The following is a 21,304-nucleotide window of genomic DNA, read 5'->3' on the forward strand; positions in this document are numbered from 1 at the left end:
AGAGGTTTGTGAGAATTTGTGCTTAGGTGCCTAAAGTTCAGTTAGGTGCCTAAATCTCTTTATCAATCTAGCTCTTAGAGTCTCCGGTCCAGCTGCTGTGAGCTGTTTTCAAAAGCTGCCAGAGAGCCACCCTCCGCTCTTACACCAAACAAAGGAAGGGTTAGATTGTGCCGGGCTGTGATGCCGAGATGGGGTGGGTGGGGCCAAGAATATACAAGGATCCCTTCCTCCTTGCCCAGCCTGTACAAGAGAACAGTCCCCGCCTGTGAGAATTTGCGGGAATGCTTCCTCAGTGCAGCCCTGGAGAAGTGTGGGACCCCAGGGGGAGGAGGCGGGTCATGGCTCCTCCTCACCCTTCCCACAGTGGCTCGAGCAGCAGGCAGCGGCGCTGGTGGGAGCAGGCTGTGACATCCCAAAGGATGCTGTAGCCTGTTTGTAGTGGGCTGCCTGAGGAGGGGTGTTAGCTCATTGAGGCACAAATCCTCCCCGAGGTACCCTGGGTCAGCGCGTTTTCCCCACCAACCCACACGTGGGGGTTGAATGCCACAACTTGGCCTGACGTATTTAAATAGCATCGGGAACAGGCAATCCAGCTAATACTGAATACAACTGGCACTGAGCAATTTTGAACACTTAGGGTCTGATTTCCAACCAAGTTAGGCATGCAACTGCATGTGCAATGACTACGATTGCATGCACAAATTGAGTAGTTGCATAGGCAAATTCCAAGTCAGTTACTTATATAACTACCTGACTTATAGGCACAACTTTGGTGAGAACAGCCTCCCACTGTTTAAAAAAATCAAACTCTGTTCTGGAAAAGGGGTAAGGTTTAGTTCTGAAACCTGCTTTTATTTTGGAATGTGTTGTCGCTCGCCAGAACCTTACAGTAATTGTTCCTTGTTGCAGACCCACTGCCCATTTCCCTGTCAAGGCTCTTTCTGCCTTATTCTGAATTAAAGCTGAGGCTCCGCTTGTAACTCTAATGGCCCCTTTTACAAGATCCGCCAAGGGCTTAATGGCATCCTGGCCTCTCCAGGTGTTTGATCAAACTGAAGATCCATGTGACTTGATAGGCCTGTGATGATATTGTTCTCCCCTCACAACGACTTCCCGGCTGATGTGCCTTTCCTGAATCTGACAGCTGCAGCAGGAGATGAGAAGCGGCTTGAGTCAGTACAAGGAGGTGGGAGCAGGGCTGCACAGCTCTGCAGTTAGACTTTATCATCAGGCTAAGTGGACAGATATTATTGTGCGTCACATTTTGTGTGATATTGATCTGCCTCATGTTTCTAGGGCACCTCTTTGAAGCTTCCAGCTATGCCAGACACTAGTGACGATACCAGTTTAAAGAAGAATAGCGGTATGATCGGTGGCTTAGGGCGACGTGTATATATGCCTGAAAGGCCACAGCTAGACTGTGGCGCTAGATGGGAACTCATGATGCATTGCACCCAGATCCCATGCGTTCACACCCCTCCAGCCTGTTATACCTTTTTGAGGCAGAGCTTAGGAATGAAGAAATTGCCTCCGTGTTTGACCACGTACCTCCTCCAATCTGCATATGCCCCTAGGCTTACTCCACTGTCCACTTTACTTGGGCTTATACCTGAGTAATCTGAGTAGACTGGCCCAGAAATGCCATCCGAATATGAGCCAGAAGTAATGGTGCTTTTGCTGCTTTCATTTGCACTCATTTTAGAGGGTGGGTCAAATTTGAAAAAAGTTAGGGTATGGCACTTTGTGGTTTCTTGGCGGAAAGCTGGGTACGTCTTTCCACACTTTCCAGTGCCTTTGAGAATTTAATAGGATTCTGAGAATTTTATTTACTGTCGTATAGAATATATTAAAATGCAGTATGTTGATATATCCCAAATATATAAGTAAATAGGTAAATATCCCGAATATATAAGTAAATAAAAAGGTAGTGATAATTCTATCCTATGTGTCAAAGCAAGAGAGAGAGCGTGAATTGTGTGGAATTAGGGGCATTTTGTTTTGAGCCTTCAATTCTTTATTGTGCAGTATGGGAATGGGTCCCTTGCAAGTGCTGATAATATTAAATGAACTGGGAAATGATAGGTCTACAGAGAGAACCACGTTCAGCTGGTGCGAAGAATTCCTTGAATCTGTCAAGGCCTTTTCACTGTTTCTCATTAGCTGGCAAATAGTTTGGCTTTTCTTAACAGTGAAACTGATGATTTTCATCCAGGTACAAGATGACATCAACAGAACCGAGAAAGAGAGTGAGAGAGTGTGTGTGTGTGGTATATAGAACCATGGGGTTAGAAGGGACCACAAGGGTCATCTAGTCTAACCCCCCCTTCCTGGATGCAGTTGTCTCTCTCTAGACAACCCATATCCTGCAAGTCAGTTACAGGTTCTGCTGCATGCCATGGCATCTGGAAAGAAAGAGTTATAGGTGTAAGCAGAGTCAGGATGAGCTCCACCCTGACATCTGGTGGTGAGGTGTGGCAAGTTGTGGAAAAGAACTTCAGGGGCCGATCTCATTTGCATAGGCACACCCACCCCGCCTAGAATGAGGCCATAGCTGCCCAAATGGTCACTTTGGCTGCTGTGGGATCCCCAGTGTCTCTGTTATTGGGGCAGGAAGAATAAATTGTTATTACCCTGATTGTGGGAATCAAGGACAGTGGAACTGTACTTGGCCTTTTGTTATGATGGAGGGACTCGCCATCAACTAAGTAGCACTCGCTAGGCAAGGGACATGGGTTCCAAAACTCTGTGAAATGAGAGAGTCTGGGGATAGTATTAATACTTGGTGGCATGGGCCCCCCCCCCGGTGAGGGCCTTACATGCTAATTGCACTTCCTCCTCTCTCTACTGTGGAATATCAGAGCTAATTTTGATTCCATTAGGAGTCTAATTACAGGCTGCTGAGCTGAATTCACTTTGGGCTAATGGTGCACCAGCACTGAGGCTCCCCTACTACAAGCTGAAATCACAAAAGAGCTAAACTTACTAAGAGCTGAAATCACTGAGTGTTGTGTTAAGTAGTGGGGGAGCCTGAAGATATATGGTGGAGCAGTTTGTGGGACGGTGAGCAGAGCGGAGCGGCTTGTGGAGCAGAGCAGTTTGTCGGCTGCCTAGAGCAGCTCATGGGGCGGCTGGCAGAGGGGAGCCCCATGGAGAGGTGGGGCCATCAGCTTTGGACCACGTAAGGCGCCCCTTAAACCTCCCCCCCCCATCTCCACCCAGGTTGGGAGGTAAAACTCTGCAGATAAACTTTCAAACTCTGGGGCTGCCCTGACCGAGGCTTTTGGGTCGTTGGACTTTTGGGACTTTGGGTGATTTTGGGTTGCTGGACTCAAGAAGCAAAGGGAAAGGACACGCCCCAATTTGCTTGGGATGGGTTTTTTGCCCATGGGTTGTGTTATGAATCCTGTTGGTGGTGTTTCCCCAACATAATTGCACATTGTTTCTCTCTGTTATTAAAAGGCTTTTTGCTACACTCAGACTATGTGCTTGCGAGAGGGGAAGTATTGCCTCTCGGAGGCGCCCAGTGGGGGTGGTATATGTTTGTCCCAGGTCACTAGGTGGGGGCTCGAGCCGGTTTTGCATTGTGTTATTGGAATGGAACCTCTAGATACTAAACCCGGCCCTTGTTGCTGCCAACTCTGACAGGCAGAAGGGTTACATAGGTCATAAGAAAACAGTTTGTTTGCATGGTTTGCAAGCTCCAAAAATGTCTGGATTTCAGCACACATGAGGATTTGCCTTGGGGCTGAGAGTGGAGGGGTTGAAAATGGAGAGCGAGTTGACTCAGGGGTGGTGACTGAGGTAGAAGAGGAAAAGTCCTTGGGGGGATGTAGAGGGGAGGGAAGAAAGAGCTGAAGGAAGCTGATGCCTGCTCCTGCGTATCGCCCACTTGCAGAAGTTGACAAGATCCTGGGCCGAGGCAAAGAGGGAGAGGGCTTGAGGGAGTCCAATGTGGCAAAGAGGCATCAGAGGTTGTCGGAGTGGGACTCAACAAAGGAGGAGAAGTGGAGCTGTTTTCCAGGAAGTCTGACTGAGAGACTCCATCCTCTGACCTCCTAGCAGTCACTTGCTCAGTCATCTTGGTCAATTCACATCCCTCCTCTATGCTTCGGTTTCCCTGTCTTACAAACAACGCCCCTACCTCACAGGCAGGTTGATTAACATTTGAAGAACACTTTGAGATTTTTGGATGAAAGGCACCAAATAAGGGCAAAATAAACAGGGAGAGCTAGATTCTGTTCTGCATCTGTGAAAGCCATGGACTTCCGTGTGTGTGGGGGTGGGCGGGGGGAAGTTTGCATGCGTGAAACTGACTTTCAGATCAAGTCCATCTTGGTGATGTGTGTGATATTTTAAAACCTCTTGAATGCAAAAAGGACTGTATGCCCTTGGGCCTCTATCTTGTATGTGGGTTTTGTGGGTCTCTCCTTTTAAAATTAGATGTAGAAGGAGAGGGAAAAACCCTTGAGGGCTCCGCTCATTTACATGGATGCCTCAGCACAGCATAACGAACACAGTGCTGAAGTGGGAATGTTACTGAGCTGACAGGTTCTGAATGGTGGTTGCCGCTGAACCTCTGAGAAAACAAGGCTTACAGATAACACCTTTTATTAAAGGTGAATTCCCAAAGAAACAATTAGGGAAGCACAACACCCACTTAAAACATAGTGGATGCTATTAAGTCTTGGTAGACTGGATGCTGAGGCCTTTTAAAATACAAAACAATGCAAACTGGATTAGCTTTCAGTTTTTGCAGCACTCCATCAGACTAGTTTTGTTGGTAAGAATCAAAGGAAGTGGTAACCTATTGTCGTCTGCCCTCACACAGTCCACCGGGAGTTGCAGAACACCTGCTGCTCCAGCTCTATGTACTTCAATGACTCTGGGTCCTGCCCTTCCTGTCCAGTAGGATGCACAATATATACCCGGAGGAATAGATAGCTGTTGAAATCCATGGCAAAACACCACACCAGAGGATCAGTATCTCCCCTACTGGGGATCCCCTAACAGGCATGAAACTCCAGCTAGCTCCTGTATCTCCCTTCCTGTGTTCCCAGGAAGGGGGGCGTACTCGGGTAGGAAGGGGTGAAGACGACTGGCATTGCGTCCAATGTATTATGAGCTGGCAGGCAGTCCTTTATGGACCATTGCCAGCCAGTGTAAATTGGAGCAGCCTCCAGGGCACTTTAACCTGCACCAGAGCAAGTGGTAAGGCAGAGAACTGGGGAGCTGTGTGGGTCCCTGACAGGCCTTGCTCTCTCTTTGCTGTGCTCAGTGAAAACTGAGGGTAGCCGAGAATCTGGCACTTTTTAGTGATCTTGTATACATCTACAAAAAAGAGATACATACCTGTGCCATGCTTTGGCCTCGTAGGTGTGGGCCTATGGAAATGCACGTACAAACACGTATTCTTGCACACGTCATCCTCTTGAATCCTGCACCACAGGGGACAGTACAACATTCAACCATCCATGTGTCTGGCTTCATCCATTACTATTAGGCATGTGAGTAGTTTGTGCCCGTTCCTTGCCTGTTGCTGTCTACATCCACTCATGTCTTCCTTTTACCCTTTTGGGGCTACTCCAACCAATATAGTCTTTATATTCTTTCAAAATGTATTGGGACCTGAGTTTTCATTGACTTCATTGGGACTTCACGGATACAAGTGTGGTCATGCCATGTGTTTTTGTAGCTGTCTTCTGGAGTGCAGGAGGCACAGAGAACAGACTCCTGACTAAGGCGTGTGCTCCAGGGGACTCGAGGGACCACATGCCAGAGCCACGCTTGAATGTATCTGAAGTGCTATAAGAAAAAGCTTTATCCCAGGGTTGGGCCTGAAACTGTTCTATACCAGAGAACAGGTACAGAAGGGCTGAAAACCAGCCAAGAAGGGCTCTCTCTCCTGGAAAGAGCTAGAGTTTAATAGATTAATATAAACTAAATATTACTCCTGATGATGTTTACTCAGCACTTTAGATACCACATTGATAGGTGCCTTGGAAATCTCCTAGACTACATTGATAGCCAGTCAAGGTCAGGCAAGATTATAAATAAATGGGTATTTTCTTCCATAATATAGAACTAGTTCTGTATGTTTCCCAAGAGGAATCTTGGATTCCTGAACACCTGAAGGCATGTATTTGCCAAATGAATCCTGTTTAAAAAAATCATCTTTTACTCTCAAAGAGTCATTGTGATAATGGAGCAAGTAACAGATAAAACATTTTTCAATAGAACCATTTTATACCAAATGGTGGTGGTGCTGCTACTTTACCTAAAATCATTTCAAATCGGAAGATTGACAGACGCGGAACACTAAGTGATGGAGGATTGCTCTCTGATGTAGTTTAAGTGGCATCAGGTTGGACGGTGCACAATCATTTCCTTCTAAATTGGTGGTAGTTCCCTTTCAAATTGTCAGAGAAGCTTTCTTCTGCTTCGTTGCACTTGAGAAACAGGTGGACGGCAAGCTGCTCAACCTTGTTTGATCCACATGTTGTTCAATAGATACAACAAATCAAACTGGAAAGCCTCTCTGATATAGCTATAACGTTGGCCTATTCAGTGGCTAGATTAACAATGAAAAGCTGCTTGGAATTCGGACAGGAGGTGAACTTTAATCCGGTCTGTCTTGTGACATATTAGACAACTGAACAGTAAATTTAACTCCTTGGTGCCAAGAGGAGCAGGCGTATTTCAACGTGACATTACTTTTTGCATTAGCATGATCTCCATTTCTGCATTCCCTCCATACCAGTGCAGAAGTACAGTAGACACCGTAAACGTAGTAGATATGGAATAAAGGATGGTCTTGTGGTTGAAATACAGGTCTGAGAGCCAGATTATCTAATTCTAGTTCAGACTTTGCCACTGATGTAAGTGAATTTAGGCATGTCATCCCTCTAGGCCCTCATTTCTCTGTCTATGAAATGGGGGTGATAATAACTATCTCAGTGTTGTGAGGCTTAAGTAATTAATGTTTGTGTAAGACTTGGAGTTCCTCCAATGAAAGATGCTATCAGAGAGCATATTATCAGCATTTTCTGTTGCTTTCTCACTATTGTTGTTCATATTCAGTCACACACATCTAGTTTTGCTTGGTTAAGCTAATATGCCTGAGCACTCAAACTTTTTGTGGCCTACAAAGGTTTATTTAAAAGTCTGAATGTTTGCTTATCTTGTAATTTACCCAAGGCATATACCATAGGTCATGAAACAAAATTAGAAAGGAAAGAAAACATTTTATTTTCAAAGTAGTTCTCTCACTAATGAGAAATCTACTTACTGCAAAATTAATATTGCATAGCATTTGCCATGAGGCTCGCTGGGGCTTTCCCCCATCTTGGCACCATTGAAGGTTGACTTCGATTCAAAAAACGTACGAGGCGCATCCAGTTTCCAAGGTTTGACAGTATCCTCAGTAACTTTTTTGTGTGGCTTCCACCTATGACAATCCTTACTGAGTGTCTTAAAGTGATGACATCAGACTTGTAGAATTGAGGCACGGGGAAAGATCTCACAAAGTAATTAATAACAGTGGCTTTTTGAGTGATCTTGTCGAGTGGGGAACCTCAGTGGATTCTAATCCACACCTGCCTTTTCTAAGATCAAATTGTGGTTCATGGGGCAGCAGAATGCTGTGGAGAATGTACCATTTATTTATATAATTTCTCCACAGGGTCCTCCTGCCCCGTGAACCACAATGGGGGTGGTGGGGGGTTGTCAGTGTGTGAGGAGTAGAAACTCTTTCATCTCATCTGTTGGGCCCCACTCAACCACTTGGGGAGTTAAGGATCTCTCATTAGGCTAGGGGAGTCTCCAGCCTTCCTCAAAATGGGCCCCAAAACCTGGCCAGATGGAGACCAAGCTGAAGGGTGAGGGAGAAGATCGCAAACACGTCTGAGGAAAGGAGCCCTCAGGGAGGTGCTGGGGAAACCTCTGCCGCTGAGCTTGGGGGCAGAAGACTGGGAGCAACATGAGTGCAGTTGCCCAGGTGTCCTCTAGAGGGAGCAGGAAGGCAGACTGCATTGGGGAGGGGTGAGTTGGGGCTACCTATTGCCAAGGTTCCAAGCCCAACAGGGCAGCAGATTCCCATTCAGAGGACACAAAATTACAGGTAAGGGAAGTAATGTTATTCGTAGCCATCCCCATTGTACCTGCTAATTTCTTTCCATACACTGGAATATTCTTAATTATTTAGTGTGTCCCCTGATGCTGCCACACTTGGAGTCTGGTCTCACTGTTTAATGTAGCCTGCAGATACCACAGCTGAGACCTAAACAGGACATTTGTGTTCCATAGGCACCAGCTCTGAGGTGAGTCAAAATCTTGCTTTGCCCAAGAAGGGGGCTGTGCTGTGCTTGTGAGCCATTGCTCCTTGCATACCTGCAGTCATGAATAACCCCATTCATGCAAATCTGGCAGGGGAGATGCTGTAGAGAATCTCATTTCATCTTCTCTCATCTCAGAAATAAGGGCCTAATCCTGCTCTCATTGATTTCAATCACCAGACTCCCAGGCCTGAGAAAAGGAAATATAGGTATGATTCACTTGAATTAAGCTAGTACAAGATTATAAAAGCCTTTTAATATTTTTGCAATACTCTGAGTTTTTCATGTTCTGTTTTTCTGGCTGCAGTCTTTTCTGGTACCGTAGCCGGATGTAGTTGTGTCTCCAATGTTGTATAGAAATATACGATAAGAGAGAACCAAAGTGACACACAATTCTTGACACAGAATAGAATGAAGTTGAATTTTCATTTTAAATCTCTTTACCCACAGATAGCGTGAACTGAAATGGCGCTAAATTGCTTTACATTTGGGAAGCCTCAGTTCATAAAAAATTGCTAACAATTTATTTTTGTACTACATGGTTGACATGACTGTTAGTTTCTGCCTTTTTTTTTTTTTTGTTTTCAAGTGTCTGCTGAGATTCCAAGGAAAACCCAAGTGTGTCATACAACATTGCTTTCTGATTTGCAAGTTAAATAGTTTACATAGGCAAAAAAGTGGAGCAATTGGAATATTCCCTACTCCAAACTTAGGGGCTCAAACTGACTGCACATTTAAACCTGGCAGCCCTCCACTGATATTTTTAGCTAAAAAACATTTTGAAGTAACAAGAAAAGACAGATCAGATCTAGAGAGAATGAAGCTAAAAACACCACAGGGCATTTTTGTGAATTTCACTGCTTTAGTACTTAAGCATTTCCTACTATTTCTGTAGGGGTGTGTGGATTGCCACAGGTTTAGGCTTAGAAACTTTGGGCAGTTCTGAAACAAATCTTACAAAGATGCAAGATGGAGTTAGCCTCGCTGATTGATTTAGTCTTTCTGAAACATGCAAAGCATCAGGAGCTTTCTGCTAAGAAAGATTAGCATTCAGAGCCTGCTGTTTTTTAATTAAAAAAGCCATTTAAATACAAGAGTTGGGGCGTCCGCCAGCGAGCATTAAAAATACCTGTCTTGTAATTATCCCCCAAGCCCTTTTTCCATTTAAATCTTTCATTCTGTTTCCCCCCGCTTAAATTCTTGACAAACTCTCCCTCCATTTCATCTACCTGCTATTGTGGCATTGTGCCTCCTGGTAGGGTTAGCAGCTGGCTATAAATCTCATGCCAACGCTGCTGCAAGCAGCTGGCAGGAGGTGTGAGGGAAGGATGTGTTCAGCATTTGCTTTCTGGTGATTGAGTGTGTCCTCTGCCTACTTTTCAGAGGGTTAGGTGTACAAGTTCACTTCCAAATACACACACACACACACACACACACTCTTTATTACAGGCGTGGCTTGCCTGCAAGAAAAGGGGGCTATCAGCTGAGCCCTGCTGGACGGATGATTTGGCTGTTTTGCTATTTTCTGTTGGCCTGTAAGTGAAGGACTCTGAGGCCCTGGCGGGGGTGGGATTCTCAGAGGCCTGGGTGGAGGGCCAGGTCAGTCTGATGACCAAAGAAGAAAGTGGGGAAACTGAGACAAAGTTGCTGCAGTTCCACTTTCCCATGAGGGGTGTGGCCAGAATGCCACACTCCCTCTGTGACATATGTATTGGTGGCTGGGTATTTATGGCTGTAGATATATAAACACACCGCGTGTGTACATATTAACGCAGTTGTAGCTAATGAAATGTTAGATCAAGTGATAGTTACATTCCAACTTCTTTTTGAAGCACGTGTGCTTACTGATTTTTGTGCTCCTTAGACCTTGAACAGTGACATGCCAATTCCTTGACCCACAAGAGGAAGATTTTCATAGAATACTCTCTGTCTCCTGCAGACAATCTTCTCAGGACTTTCCTCATTTTAACTCGGCAATTTCTGGGGGCACATGTCAAAAAGGCTCTGAGAGGTTTTCTCTTTCGGTCTCTCTGGGCATCTGGCAACATATTATTCTTTGTCGCTATAGTAAAGCGTAGCATCCAGAATGATCTAGTCTTTCTTTAACCTGTCCAAGCTCCTCATCTTCCTCTGCCCACATGTGTGTTCGGGTCAGCTACCCAGCCTCCCTCTGGATCAGCAGCTCAGGGAAACAAGGTTGAATCAACATTCTCCTTGTTCTTGTGAAGGATCCCATGCTTGAAATCTCAGCTTGATGTTGTTTCCTTTCCTTTCTGGGAATGAAGCTTCACCTGGAAACCGTGTAAAACCCAGGGAGCATTAGCCAAATGTTTAAAACCTGTGCACAGGTGACTCGACTATTTCCTGTTAACCCTTTGATCCCATTGTGCTACTGCAGAGATGTGTTAGAAATACAGTGAGGCCCCATCTGCATTGATTTTTTTTTTTTCCTGGAACTTTCCCATCCTTGCAGCAACACCAGTGCAGATTTGCTTGTGCTAGCAGTACTGAGAGGTGCTCGCCTAGCCTAGCCGCTGACACTTTACCACTATGTTGTGCAGGCCCGGCCCAACACAGAGGGAGACACGCCAGTCAATGGTGTACGCCAGTGTTCCCACCATCTTTAGCACTGATGCTATAGCAATGGTGCAAGACGCCCCAGAGTAGATACAGGTGATATAGACAAAGGGGTGCAGCGCACTCATGCTGCATTCCTCTGATCTCACAAGCTTGTCCACCTGCTGCTCCTCTCTCCAAATCACATCCTCTGTGCCATTCCCTCTTTCCCTTGCTCCTCCCTCCCATCATTCCCTGTTACTCTAGCGTAATGTTACTAGTCTGAAGCAACCATTTGACTCTGGTGAGGAAAAAATCTTTTGCTATTAAGGACCATTTACTTTCAACTGATTGTACGTAGCTGATGGACTTTTAAAAAACATTTTACTTTTTGCCAGTAGATGTTTACCGCTGGAGTGCATTTGGCCTCATTTGACTTGAAACCTCCTAATATAATCTGCAACATTGATGTTTGTTGAAACTTTGAATTGTCTTTCTGAATTCACATGGCAATTAAAAAAGTTGTATTATAATTTATGGCACAATCAACAGTTGAATAAAGGCTCAGATTCCAATACCTGTCTTGTTTCATTTTTTTTTTTTTTTTTTTTTAGTGGCGTGCACACATGGAGAGAGATTTCATTTTAATTTACTGATGATGCTTTTGAGGTAGGCTCTGGAAATGGAACTGATCAAAGCACTACATTTGCAAATATGCAGATTCAATTCTCAGCTGCTGTGATGAATGTACAGCAGTTTGGTGAAAGGGATGCAGAATTAGAGGGAGAGATTTTCAGAAGGACATGGCATCTGTCTCTATCCATAGATCCCAGAGCCAGAAGGGACCATTGTGATCATGTAGTCTGACCTCGTGTATCACACAGCTCAGAGAACTGCCCCAAAATAATTCTTAGAGCGGATCTTTTAGAAAAACATACAGTCTTCAGTTAAAAATTGTTACTGATGGAGAATCCACCATAACTCTTGGTAATTTGTTCCAATGGTTAGTTACTCTCTCTATTAAAAAATTATGACTTACTTGAAGTTTGAATTTGTCTAGCTTCAACTTCCAACCATTGGACTGAAGAGCCCTTTATTAAACATTTGTTGGCCATGTAAGTACTTACAGACTGTAATCAAGTTACCTCTTAAACTTCTTCTCTTTGTTAAACTAAATTGATTGAGCTCCTTGAGTCTTATCAGTATAAAGCAGGTTTTCTAATCCTTTAATCATTCTTGTAGCTCTCTTCTGAGACCTCTCCAATTTCTCACCAAGTTTCTTGAATTGTGAACACCAGAACTGGACACAGCATTCCAGCAGTGGTTGCACCAGTACCAAATACAGAGGTAAAATAACCTCTTTACTCATATTTGAGATTCCTGTTTATGTATTAGCCCTTTTGGTGACAGTGTCACATTGGGGGCTCATGTTCAGCTGATTATCCACCATGCCCCCCAAATCTTTTTTCAGTACTGCTTCCCAGGATAGAGTCCCCCATCCTGTAAGTATTCTTATGTTCTTTGTTCCTAGTGGTGTATATTTAGTTAATCATATTCAAACACATGGGGCTTGCTTGCTCCCAGCTTATCAAGCAATCCAGATGGCTCTGATTCAGTGACCAGTCCTCTTCATTATTTACCCCTCCTCTATTTCTTGTGTTAGCTGCAAACTTTCAGTGATTTTATTTTTTTTTCTTCCAGGTCATTGATTAAAAATGTTAGTGTAGGGCCAAGACCAGATCCCTGTGGAACCCCACTAGAAACACACGTGCTCAGTGATGATTCCCCATTTACAGTTATGTTTTGAGACTTATCGGTTAGCCAGCTTTTAATCCATTTAACGTGTGCTGTGTTAATTTTGTTGGAGTCAGCAATGATATATCTCACATGGACTTTACTGGAAGCAGAGTGAGGCCAGCAATGAGCACTTCTGAAATCCCACCCAAAGTAATTATGCATGTTATAAGACACATTTTATTGCACAGTGTAGAACAGAGACAGCAAATGAAGGTTCTCTTGGGTGTCCTCTGGAGTAGGGGACTCACCATTCCATGGCGAGAAGAGTTGCCAGATGTCAGGTTGCCCTTTCAGAATACATGTGCTGGCAAATGGGAAGAGCTTGCTAAAGAACAAAAATGGATTTGCCTGTCTTTGCTTTCATTTGATGGTTGACAAACAGTAAGTGAACAAATAGAAAGTTGTAAGTCTTCAATGTTCAAAAGACATTAGTGCCATCATAATTGGAAACCAAACATGTCAAGAAACATGGTCAATCTCTGTCTGTACAGTGCCAAACTCTCTGTCGATGATGAATAACAGTGTTACAGGTCTCCTCTGTCCTCATTACCTGTGTACAATGCTAGCTGGGATAGTGCTACGCAAGAATTGAGGGACTCTATAATCTCTCATAAAAATTAAAAGAGAAACTTTTTTCTGACTGAATGGATCCAGAAGCTCGTTATATACAGAAGTCAAAACTGCTTTTCTTTTGGTGAAAGAGTGACACAGAGGTCTTATGGATTTCTTATTGGGAAGGCAATTTGTTTACATCACACAATTCACCTGGGTTTCCTTTGTGAAGCCAGAGATCACAAACAAAACAAAAATCAAGCCTACTTGCTGCTGATTCCCTCATTGGACTTGCTCTTTCTGATGGAAACAGAAGTGTGTTTCCCCCCCCACCCCTGGTGATGCTTCATGAGTCTATTAACTCTTTTTATGTAAATTACATTAATGTCTACATCTCCCAGCCAGTTCAAAGCCCTTTGTGCTTGGGCTGTTCAGACACATAGTCAGTTAGTCCCTGGTTTCAGTGGGCTTTGGATCCAGGACTAGCACCCCCTGTCCTGTACTTTGGGGCACACTGATTGGGTTGGTCACCAGCTCCCAAATTCTTTCCTCCCACATGTAACAACTTGCAGGATGGGGGCCTCAGACTGGAAGCTCTTTGGGCGTATAAGAGTTCTTTGTGAGAGAGAAGAAACAAGGGGAGCGTGAAATGAACAGCCAGTGTGGGACAGAGGGGAAGGGGAAATGGAGGAGGGAGAATGGGGTAAATGTACTGTAGGTTTTGTTTAAATATATAGACTAGCTGTGTGCACAGTTTGTAGGGTAGCATCTGGTTTGTGGGGTTTGGTTTTGTTTTGAGTTTTTGGGGATTATTTATTTTCCCCCTTCCTTCTGATTTCTGACCAACAGGAAATAGGCTGACTTCTTTCCCTTCTGTTTCCTTTCCTTCACCTCATTCCTTCCTCTCTCTTTTTTTCCTTTTGTTGCATGTCTAACATCTGTTCTTAGACAGTAAGGTGAGAAGACAGCTGCTTCTGGGGTTTCAGTCTCAGCAATGGGCTACAGAAGCTGGTGAGCAAACAAAAAGAAATTAGGACAGATCCTCTGATTTAGGCACCTGACTCTGATTTCAATGGGAGTTAGGCAGTTAAATACCTTGTGAGCCTCTGGGCCTTAGAACCTTTCAGGGAATGTCATTGTTCATGTGCCCCAAGGGTAAAACCACCTACTCCGAAATCCTTCCTTTCCACAGAGATCAGAGTAGGGGGTGTTGGTGAGCACTTGCCAGTGATTGTGGTGGTGGTGGGGGGGATGCTCTGATCCACCTTCTTGTAGCTGGCAGAACAGATTTTTATAATGGGAAGTGTCAGGCAACGTTAATAATAGGCGGTACTAGCATTCCCACCAAAAAAAAAGTCTCATTTACAGGGTACTACTGTCACTGTGTGTGTGTGTGTGTGTGTGTGTGTGAGAGAGAGAGAGAAAATGTGAGAGTGTGTTAACAGATAAAATGCCAGCAGATGGCACTCAAGAATATGTAGCGTTGTTCCTGGGTTTTGTAGGACCGATGCAACTTCTTCTTGTGGACTGCACATGTAGGGTTGCCAACTTTCTAATCACACACAACCGAACACCTTGCCCTGCCCCTTCCCTGAGGCCCCACCTCTTCTGAGGCCCCACCCTCACTCACTTTCACCAGGATGGAGCAGGGGGTGGGGCCAGGGGATGAGGGGACTGGGGCAGGGGGTTGGGATGCAGGAGGGGGTTTGGAGTGTGGGGTCCTGGCTGCGCTTACTGTGGCTCCCGGGAAGCAACCGCCACATCCCTGCAGCCCCGAGATGCATGGACGGCCAGGGAGGCTCCACTCGCCACCCTTGCCCCTGCAGGTTCTGCCATCGCAGTTCCCGGCCAGTGGGAGCTGCAGAGCCGGCTCTCGGGGTGGGGGGCAGCACACGGAGCTTCCTTGGCCGCCCATGTGTCTAGGGGCTGCAGGAACCTGGTGGCCGCTTCTGGGAGCCGTGCGGAGCTAGGGCAGGCAGGGAGCCTGCCTTAGCTCTGGGCCCCCATCGCGCTGCCAACCGGAACTGCCAGGGTCCCATTTCAACTGGACGTTCCAGTTGAAAACCGGACGCCTGGCAACCCTATGCACAGGGCCTCACCTGTGCAGCTCTTAACGGTTCAGGGACAGGTTATGCCTGCGTGAGACCTGGTGCCTGCCCATGTTCCCTGTGGGGTAGTGCAGCCCTGCTCTGGACTCTGCTTGGGCCAGTGGCCGTTATTTCCTTGAGTACTATTCTTTCTTGAGGTGACTTATTTCTTCAGGCCATGTGCTGTGTACGGTACTTCGGGTGCTTGGAAAGCGCTTTATTCATTTTGCGTGAAAGTTTTTTAAAAACGACGAATGTAAAAGTATTATTTTAACATGCTAGACAAGACATGACCCAAAAGCAAGTTTCTGAGGAGTCACTAATACCCTTGCTATTTGTTTGGGGTGACATAGACATGCACACTTAACAGCATTGAGCTCACATGGCCCTTAAGGAGTGGGGCATGTTGAAACTATCCCATTTTATTATGTAAACCAGAAGATGCCCAGGAAGAATAATGCATCTGTGTCAGCACTTAGCACCTTGGGGAAGATACCGACACCATCCTATCGATCTTCCTGTGTCACACGAGCCTGTGGAGCCTTGCCAGTGCCTGTTGCACTGAACGACAGAATTTTTTTTTTATTGCTAACGTTTTTTCAGTGTACAACTCAATATGCAAGGCTTTGTCCATAGTATCTTGTGGGGAGATAGGAAAAGCGAAAGAGAACTGGAAGTGACACTTAAGTGAGGTTGTAGAACAGAGGCTGGCAAACTACGGCCCGCAGGCCCGTCCTGCCTGACCCCCAAGGTCCCGGCCAGGGAGGCTCGCCCCGGCCCCTCCCCTGTTGTCCCCCCTCTCCTGCAGTTACACCACCGCATGGTGTAATTCCCAGGCTTTCCAATAAGCCTGTCCTGCCGCTCTGAGCGGCCTCGTAAGGGGGCGGGAGGAGGAGGGGTTGGGGCAGAGCATCTCAGGGGACAGGGGGCAGTTGGATGGGGCAGAGGTTCGGAAGGGGGAGGCAGTCAGTAGACAGGGAGCGGGGGGGTTGGATAGGGGTTGGGTCTGGGAGGGGCAGTTAGGGATGGGGGTCCCGGGAGGGAGCGGTCAGGGGACAAGGAGGGGGGGTTGCATGGGTCCGAGGGGCCTGTCGGGGGCGGGGGTGTGAATAGGAATCGGGGCAGTCAGGGGACAGGGAGCGGGGGGCGGGTGGATAGGGGATGGGGTCCTGGGGGGGGCGGTTAGGGACAAAGGAGCAGGGGGGGTTGGATGGGTTGGAGGTTCTGAGGGGGGCAGTCAGGGGGTGGGGGCGGATAGGGGACGGAGGCCAGGCTGTTTGGGAAGGCACAGCCTTCCCTACCCAGCCCTCCATACTGTTTTGCAACCCCGATGTGGCCCTTCGGCCAAAAAGTTTGCCCGCCCCTGTAGTAGAATATCTTTGTTTCAAAACATAAAAATTTAACTTCCTTAACACCATCAGCCAAAGAATTCCAAAGGACCCATGAAACTTAGCATATTACAGCATTCAGTCTGCTAAGGATTCCCTTGTCACTGTCAAAATTGTTTCAGAAGCCCAAATTAATGCATAGCACTGCATTTATTAAAATGTGAAATAATCATAAATTTTTTATTCTTTGTACACTTTAGCTAATTTTCACATAAATGAAGCACTTGGCAGTTGAAATTCCACATATGGTTGACACTGATGTTTGATGTCAGAACAATGCCCTGAGCTCCATGCAAATTAAACAGATTTTAATTATTCTGGCTATCCATTCTTCCTTTACAGTGTGTCGAAGTAGAATACTAAAAGGAATTTTAAGGGTAATGTATTGGCGGTGAAATGACTCACCAGGATGAGTTCTCTCACCATCTCAGGCACCAAAGAGATGACCCAAAACAGCTCACTAGCATCCATAAAATGAAAACTTTTTTCAGGATTGGAAGCTAGACTGACTTAGTGAGAACTTCAATATGCTGTTGTCACCACAGCATCCTTCAGTGTTGGGTTAAGCCAGGATGGAGGTTTAGGAAGGCACTGAGCCAAGCTAATCTACAGTTATTTTATTTGAACGGCACATTCCAATGCTTGGCATTGCTTCTCAGGCATTGCTTGCTAGTGAACAAAGTCCTTGCACTTTTCTATAGCAAAATGGGTTGGTTTGTTTGTTTTGTTTATTTATTTAAAAAGAATCCATGATTTAGGCCACACAATCCCATGGTATAGTGCCAATTTGGATAGCAAGTTTTATTAAAAGCAGCACACCATCAGGACATTGTATAAATTGGTAGCTCTTTCCCTTCTTCTTTATACTAGCCCCTCAGCTACTCACCGGGGATCTAGAGCCAGGATTTTCTGAATTCTAAGGCAAATCACTAAGTGTCCGGTTTACTTTTGAAAATGGGACTGGGACTCCGAATCATTTGGGTGCTTTTTGAAATGTGACCATTAGGCCCTGAGTCAAAAGTTAAGCACATGCTTATGTGCTTTCCTGAATGTGCCTAAATCCTATTGTTTCAAGTTAAGTGCTTCAATGCTGTCCTGAATAGGGATGCTTTTCTAAATTTGGGCATTAACTTGTGCGTTTCTCCACCTGTAAATGGGAATAATAATATTTACCTCTCTTGCAAGAGTACGGCGAGGATGAATGAGCTGGTATTTGCATCATCTTCTGAAGAATTTTAAACAGTGAAAAAGGGATGTGAAATATTTATATTTTTATCACTCCATTGCTGCAGACACATTGATTGTGCACGTGGCACTGTTTGAGAACAGTTGTCTTAGGACTTCATTGTAATCGTACTTTTGAACATTTAGAGAGGAACCTCCACCCAACACATGCGCACACATATATGGATCTTCTTAAACAGACATTGGGGGGAGGGGAAAGTAAGTCAAGTTTGGAGTCTCCTGGTTTTGATGATTTCCCCTTCAAAATGTGACAGCCCAGAAGGAAAAATATGCACCACACAAGTGGAAAGAGAGAGATTTTTCTAAAATGCTCTGGAAGTTCTGCTGTCCTTTTGCAGAAATCAACTGGTTCCTCTCTGCCCGCCTCCAAATTTTTATTTTGTTTTTGTGTGTGTTTTTTTTTAAACAGTAAATGGCGTTTTTAAAAAACACCCCTTGGTTTTGCATTGGGTTTCTGTGTGTCTCTCTCGTGTAAATAAAGACCTCAATCCCGGTGCTGTTGCGGCCCATGGAAAACCTCTCATGCGGCGCACGAACGTTCTTTCTGAGAGTGGGAGGGTTCCAGTAACAAGACCAGAGACCATGACCCCGAGAAGTAGTCCGGCCTCCTTCAGCAGCAGGAAACCAGAAGAAAGCTGTGACTACTAGGGTGCTGTCCCTGGAACCAGCTGATGAGGTTTGTCTTTGGTATTGGCTGCCTGGGTAAATTTGAAGCTCCAGCTTTCTGTAGCTGCTGGATGGGACAAAGAACATTCTCTCCTTTCCTCCCTCCCCGGCTGATGGCGGAGAGTCTCCTCTCCCCATCTCCCATCTCCATTATTTGGGTTCTTCTTTCCAGTGAATAATTCTAGTTCTTGCCGCTACGGCTGTTCATACCTGTCCCAAGCAGCAAAATCTTAACATGACTCCGGACAGTTCTGGTCCTGCTGGGCTAGGAGTCACTGCAGTAAAACTGACCAGTTTTGTTAATTTCACGCTATTGGCAAAGCCACAAGCATCAGCCTAAGCCTAGAGTTGCCTGCAGACTCAGAAAGGCCTGCCGCATTAGTTTACATACAGAAGGCTATCACTGTAACCCTAAGAGCTGGAAACTGAATGTTGGGTTTTTTGTTTGTTTTAAATACAAGTTTAAACTCTTTAGAAGTTGATTGCTGGTGAGCGTTAGAGCCGAAGCCATGTTGCTTTTGTGATTTTATTACAAGTCTGAGGATGTTTTGTGGGGTTTCTGTGAAAGCCCCAGATTCTTGTGATTGTGAGAATCTCGGCTTTCATTTAAAGTGTGTGGGGGGGGGACGGGGGGGGAAAGCAAGTTTCTAGACCTAGTAGTTATAGAGAGAAGCCTGAAAACATGATGCGGGTGCATCCTAAAGCAGGGGTTCTCAGGACAAATTTTTTGGTGGCTGCACTTGCTCTGTCACTTTTTCCTAAAGCTTTAGGAAAAACAATGAAATATGCATATATACATGTCCCAATCATAATTTATTTATTGCTAACTAGTAAGCCTGCTGTGAAAAGTGATATTAACAAACATACAAGTATCACTTTCCACAGCAGGCTTACTCAGCCCTGCCAAGCCTGGGGACAAATTAAGCCCTGGATGGTGGACTGGGGGAGGCAGTGCAGGGCTGGAGCCTGAAGCCCTGCGTCCAGAGCCTGGGGCCTGCTGCTGCACAGCTCTGGGGATGGAGCCTGAAGCCCCTTGGCCAGAACCTGCCACCCCAGGGCTGGAGCCCGAAGGCTGAGCCCCACTGCCCCGAGGAAGGTGGGGAACTTACCAGCTGCCTGGTCCTTCCTCATTGTGCCCCAGGTGTCTCCAGAGGTGGGCAGGGCCCAACCCCTGCTGGTGGCCCTAGCAACTAACATCAAGGCAGTGCATCCAGGAGCATCAGGGAGAGAGAAGGCCTGCTACTTTGCCCCCTTCCCCCAATCACAGCTCAGGAGGTTGTGGCCGCAAGAAAAACCTCTGGCCTCATGCGGCCACGATGGTCGCATTTGAGAAATGCTGCCCTAAAGGTCATAAACCAGAAAGCAAATAAAAAGCACCCCAAATGTATTCCTTTTGAAAATTCTCATGACTTTTTGGGAGCTGAAATGATTTTTTTTTTTTTTGAATGGTTGGTATTGGCTGTAGTGCACCAAATAAATCATCCAACTCCCAAAGCCCTGCACCCATGGATTTCAGTTAGAGGAAGAATTCAAAAATTTAAAGAGACACAGCAAAAATCTGACACCATTAAATTTTTTTTCTTTTAACTCTTCCTGTTTTCAGCTAGAATGAAAGCTGCATCACTTATTAAATGCCCAGCTGGGACCTTGGGGTCCGACTATACTGCTTCGGGAGGTGTAACTGCAGCATCTTTTCACAAACCTGACCTAGCTTTGATCTAGCTACCTCATCTACTGATAGCAGTCAAGCTGTGGCAACCTGAGCTTTGGCACAGGGTGTACAAATCAGCTTGGGACCCTGGGGAAGTACTTAGGTGGCTAGCTCATGCTGACATCTGAGCTGCCATGGCTTCACTGCTTTTGATATGAAGCTAGCTAAGGTATGCTGCAATTATTCCTCCCGACTGCAGTGTAGACATATGCTTGGTATGGGCATGCATTTTCTGCTTTCCTCGGTCTCATCAGCGTACGTGCCTTTCAAAGAGTTGGCAAGGGACTGAAAAGGAGAGTGAGAGTGGTGCAAGATACATTAGCACATCCCTGACGTTTGTTGTAATTAGATATTAAGGGTTAGACTTTTTCAGTCCAGGCTCCGTCTTGCATATGCAATTTGTGTTGGCCTTTTTTGCACCCACAAAAGTAGCCAATGCCAGTCAGGAACTTTGCTGCCCACAAGCAAAAGACATGCTGGCAAGTTTTTCAGGCGTAATGAAAAGAGCCCACAAAAGGCAGCCTGGCCTCCTTGAAAATGTAGGTGTGAAACTGTTGCGGCTTGTCTCGTTTCCCTTCCCATTTAGAGTTTCTCTGCAGTGGTCTTTGGAAAATGTAGTCGTTGCCTTTTCAAGAACACAAATCGTGAGCGATCTGGGCATCAGATCGGAGTCTGGTGAGAAGAGAGCAGTCAGATGCATCTGCCAAATACGATATAAAGGCCTTGACATGAACATTGCTTCTGACTCAAGTGAAACATTCACTTCGTCTCCCTCCCAATGGACATTCCTATGGGAAATCCAAACTGGAATATCAGCTGTGATGGACACTAGCTTGGAGAGGAAAGTGAAAGCAAAGAGAATGTCAAAAGGCAGTTGGAGAAAGTTCTTTCTTATACTGTTGTAAGATGGAAATATTGCAGAACATCTACGGGTTGAACTGGGTTAACTGGCCCTAACTCTGCCCTGTAGAA

At 45.6% G+C, this 21,304-nt stretch overlaps 1 protein-coding gene and 1 long non-coding RNA gene across 2 annotated transcripts in view; one reads left to right on the forward strand and one right to left on the reverse strand.

Moving 5' to 3' along the window:
* LOC102939366 (AGBL carboxypeptidase 4) overlaps nucleotides 1-21,304 on the forward strand; it is a 1,380,179-nt gene that overhangs the window by 926,261 nt on the left and 432,614 nt on the right. The window lies entirely within an intron of this gene.
* Nucleotides 998-6,559, reverse strand: LOC119566906. The gene is made up of 3 exons (XR_005226406.2): nucleotides 6,275-6,559; nucleotides 5,350-5,435; nucleotides 998-1,144 (listed from the first exon to the last, which is right to left on the reverse strand). It is a non-coding gene; the product is annotated as an uncharacterized LOC119566906 (long non-coding RNA).

Source organism: Chelonia mydas, chromosome 8 (assembly GCF_015237465.2).
Source record: "Chelonia mydas isolate rCheMyd1 chromosome 8, rCheMyd1.pri.v2, whole genome shotgun sequence".
Taxonomy (NCBI): domain Eukaryota; kingdom Metazoa; phylum Chordata; order Testudines; family Cheloniidae; genus Chelonia; species Chelonia mydas.